General features: G+C 31.4%; 1 long non-coding RNA gene across 1 annotated transcript; it reads right to left on the bottom strand.

The window, feature by feature from the left end:
- Window positions 1-3,599: 3,599 nt before the first annotated feature.
- LOC147927135 (uncharacterized) lies at window positions 3,600-4,796 on the bottom strand. The gene is made up of 4 exons (XR_015581357.1): window positions 4,628-4,796; window positions 4,377-4,531; window positions 4,202-4,275; window positions 3,600-3,968 (listed from the first exon to the last, which is right to left on the bottom strand). It is a non-coding gene; the product is annotated as an uncharacterized LOC147927135 (long non-coding RNA).
- Window positions 4,797-5,092: the final 296 nt, after the last annotated feature.

Genomic DNA, 5,092 nt, shown 5'->3' with positions numbered 1-5,092 from the left:
GATCCACACAGAATCGGAATTAGTTTCGTAACAGCTTCCTACCATGTAATTGCTGGAAACTGTGAAATCTAAGTTAAGTATGAACCCTAAAAACCCTAAAAACTGTTCCAAGATGGCTCTTTCTAGGCGACGTTTGAATGTCCAAAACTAGTATGATAGGGACGAAATTTGGTGGAGCGACTTGTGATAATACATGCTCCATATCAAACTGTGGAATTGTTAGTTGTTCGATTAGTTTTTGTTTTATTCTTGTGTTGTTATGGAGGTTTGTATGGTTTGAATTGTGGAAAATTGTATTGTTGAGTGAGCCAACGAGCTCAGTTTGAGCTAGAACTTTGCTGGAGCTTTCATGGATTATGGTGTTAGGTCATGGTGATTGGAAAAACAAGAAAGAGTTCAAGAATTCGGGGTTAAAGCTAAGATGGTGAATTGGTGGTTTACTGGATGTTTCAGTGGCTGGAAGAAATAAAGTTATCCAACCCACCTCTCTTGTTACTCGGTTGCTAGGGATGGTTGGTTGTGTAACTCAGTAACTAAATGTTATTGTGTTTGGGATACATGGTTAAATGAAGCTTGTTCTTGAAAGTGTCAAGTGTCTTGTTCGATTGGATGTCGCAAAAGTCTTATGTGATGTGATTAGATTCTATGTATGCAAGATTCTTGTGGAGCTTACGTATGTTCGTATGGCTGTGATTGGTAGCTGCAAAGTATGGGTTATTTGTGAAAGTTTTAGTAAGGAACAATTGACGCCGGTTGTCATATTGGAATTATGGGGTTGCGGTGAAATCGTTTCATGTGTGTTATGTGCGAGGATGGATTGGGATTTCGAGTGCGGTTGTTTCATATCTTTTACTTTCATAAATTTTGAATCCAAAATTTTTCTCTAGTGTCTCACGAGGCTGCTATAGGGTGGGATCATCACTTACATATCTGGAAAATTGTTGAGATAGATAATATACGTCCACCCTTTCTGTCTCCGACTCTCTTATGAGCCTCACATATTGCTAATAGAGCCTCACATATTGGAGGACTTGAAAGATCATTTGAAACCTGCTTCTGAATCAATGGGAAATGATGGGGAAGCAGAAGAACAAAGCATCAACATTGAATCAAGCTCTTTATCACAGTGACGATTGTTTCCATTCATTAGAAGCACATATCAGATAAAAACTCAAAACTAAATGGGGTTTGATATTATTATCGTTGAATGTAGGAAGTTAGTAAGCTAGATTCAGTCAAACCACGTCCATCATAAACTCTTTTCTGCAATGTGTCTTATATAATCAAAATTTCTGTAAAGAAGATAATATTTGGCCGATGTATAATCAAAATTTCTATAAAGAAGATAATACTTTATAGATAATATTGATTTAAATATCATCCTACTATATTAATTGAGAAGTACAAATCCTACTATCTTAATTGAGAAGTACAAATATGAAATTAACCTTAAAAAGTGTAAAAATTTACATTCTATTGCCATTAGAAATATTTAATAAAGATTAATTACTTAATTTAATAAAGATAATAAATACTTTGACCAAATATAAACAATATATCAGAATTTTCGAATAATATCTTTTAAATAATTATTAATTTTCAAAAAAGAAAATTATTTACTTTTTCTAATTAATTATGGACGAATATTGTTATTTTTTTAAATATATAACCAATCATAATTTTTAAAACTAAGATGTTATATCCAAGTAGATAATATGATTATTTGTAATAACTAGATTTGAAATTTTTTTTTAAGATTTTAAATAATGGTTCTCCTATCATCTTTCTTTTATTTTATTTACAAATTGTTTTGAATTATCATATAATACTTATGATTAATAAACATGTAAAAAAAAAATTTGCATATGTTGTGATTTGAATTTTTAAAATCAAAGATATATTATTCACTAGAAAGTAGCCCACGCGATGCGTGGATTATGTATGCATTATTAGTTTGAAATAAAGAATCAAGTTTCTATTCAATTAATTTCATAATATTACAGTTTAACTATAATATTCTAATATATAATTGTTATATGATGCTTCATAAAAGAGTCATTTTGAAATAGAGAAAATTTAAAAGTTAAATTACACAGAATTGTTGAAACTATTTAGACAATATGTTACTATAATAATAATACCATTGTTTTAGTTACCACAAAATCAATTTAATTTGGTCTTTTATTAAGTAATTAAGATAAACTATATTTATTTACATTTTTGGTTTTTTTGGAAACAAACTAATAATAGTACCATTGTTTTAGTTACCGCAAAATCAATTTAATTTGGTCTTTTTGTTAAGTAATTAAGGTAAACTATATTTATTTACATTTTTGTTTTTTTGGAAACAAACTGATAAGTAGTCTAAAAAAAAAATTGTAAGACCTTACTATATAAATACTTTGATAGATAATTTAATGTTGTTCTATATATTAATTTTACTTTCATCATCTAAAAGTAATACTTATCAACAAATAATTTTAAAAGAAATACCCTCTCTTGTAATCCATTTTCAATAATATCATTATATATATACAAAATAACTAAATTCTAAATCCTAAACTTCAAATACTAAACATACTAAACATTATCTCTCCATCACTCTTGAGTGAACTTACCTCAACTTTTTTGTTTTGTTTTGTGAATGATCTCGTAAATAAAACATTTGACTTTTATAAATTTTATACTATGGAGTATTGATGTACCAATTTTTCTATTGCTTGCCTTTTTTTACGACTCACCTCTGTATAATTAACTTTTATTTTGTTCGGTCCAAATGTTTGAAGTGCCTTTGATATTGCCTCCATCTTCATGGATAGTGATTCTCCACAATCCAGCCTGGCCAATATTGTAATATGAAACAAAATCCCTTTCATCCAACAAATGAAAATGTTGCCACAAATAATAAGCCGACCTTCTTTCCATTTATCATTGAAAATTTTAAACAGTACATTAGTTTAAAAATTATGTGGGACTGTATTAAATGGTTATATTAGACAATACTCCCTATGTTCCTGATTAATCCATATTTTAGGATTTTCATACATATTAAGAAAACATATTAGAAACGGACTTTAGTCGCATTATTTTTTTCGATTAACAAATTTCAACCCATAATATTCCGTTTCTTTTTTGAAGTTTACAATTTGTCATTAATTACTTATCTATATATATAAAGTTACCTTTCCTCACTCCTCATGCTGCCACATCAGCAACTCATTCTTTTTATTTGGGCCTAATCCTAAACACTAATCCACTATGCAGCTTCTAATATATTCATTCATAACACTTAAAAAACCCAAATTAAACCCAAATGTTTTAAATAAATGAACATTTTAGTTTCTAAGGAACAATTTCACTTATAGAAAAATAAAAGATTAATTACTCAACTCAACTTAAAAGGTTTGATCTAAAACAAAGACATTGTAAGGGTCACCATTTTTTTTTGGAAAAACTATGAAAAAGATTAATCCATCTAAAAAACACAAAATCAATAGTCACAAAATATAGAAAAATGATATGTAAGTCGTTACAAAAAAGTGACATGTATAGCATATCTCAGAATGCATATTATCAACCGGAGCTACAGTTCTATAACATGATAAAAAAATATATATATATAAAACAGGCTTGAGATTTTATTAATTTATGATCAAATGTAAAACGACCTGACCCGTTTTTTTTTTTAATAATAAATACAACATATAATTAAGCATCCCATACTACTTAATTAAACCACCCAAACCACAATTCCTCATTAAACCAATAACAACCAATATGCACAGCGGAAACATACCAATAATACAGAAACGATACATCATCAATACAATAACATTCCTATTCAATCTATCCAGCAACCTAACATAACTCTAACCAAGGTTTCAACATAAATAATATAACCAACATCACACAAACGAGACCCTAGATCATCCTCCTCCTCATCGCCATGATTCCACGCTACACATTACCTGCACCACAAACACAATGAGATGCGTGAGTATTACCAGAAATACCCAGTGAGACGATCCTCCCATCTACGAGCTATACACACAAGCAAATCAAGAGTACAACCACAAATAAAACATAACAAACCAGCCATTGAACAGAACATCCAATAACACATTCATCACACCTACACAACTTCACACAAAACAAATTATACAACCCAATCGCTTAGATAAGCTCATGGTCACGCACTCACCTTATCAAACTGATTATAACAATGAATACAACCCGTTGAGACTCTCCTAACGTCTGAAACAGCCCATCAATTCCCTACAACAAGCCACACAACCAAAAACGACTTATAGCAAAAACTGGACAGAAACATCAGAAAATAACAGTCTCAAAGACGAAACCCTAAAATAAAAACCAACCGTTAACTATTCAATCCCTCCGGTGAACAGCTAGCCCTAGACGTCACGAAATTTCCCACAAAATCTTGTACCGATCAGGAACCAGACGAGACCACGATCACAGTTACAATCCCCGATGGTTCCAACTCGCGTCTGAGAAAACGTGTCTCACGAAACTGCCAATAACTCATCGAGTTTAAATCCAAATCTACTTCTGTAAAAAGGGGAATGCCGATGAAAGACTTGGGAATAAACCTACCAAATTTCATTACCTTTGAGAATGATTTGATATGTCGAAACTGTTTCCTCCCAAACCCTAATGATTTTGTTCCCTTCTCCTTCTCACTAAGACAAAGCTTTGTTGATGTCTTTCTCTTTCTCTTTCAAACCAACTCTACCAAGGCTCTCTCTCTCTCTTTTTCTGATTACAATGTCGACAGTAGCACAAAAGGAGAGTAGGCGTCGACAATAAGAGGAGAAAATTAGGGGTCTTTGGTTTAATTAGGTTAAACCAGGATTTAATTAAACCGATAATTAAACCAATAATTAAACCAAAATTGATTAAAATCCACTCATTTGGTTTAATCAACACAGCCCAAAATGCAATCCCGGAACACGGATGTTACAATTCTCCCCCTCTAACAGAAGATTCGTCCTTGAATCTGAACACACCGCCACTCATCCGCAAACTCACCAAATCACCATCGCAACGGTTTGTACCATCCAACCATTTGGTC

This window comes from Camelina sativa, chromosome 15 (assembly GCF_030686135.1).
Source record: "Camelina sativa cultivar CO46 ecotype springtype chromosome 15, ASM3068613v1".
NCBI classification, from domain to species: domain Eukaryota; kingdom Viridiplantae; phylum Streptophyta; class Magnoliopsida; order Brassicales; family Brassicaceae; genus Camelina; species Camelina sativa.
The sequence above is the reverse complement of the archived record's forward strand: the minus strand, read 5'-3'. Positions and strand labels throughout refer to the sequence as shown.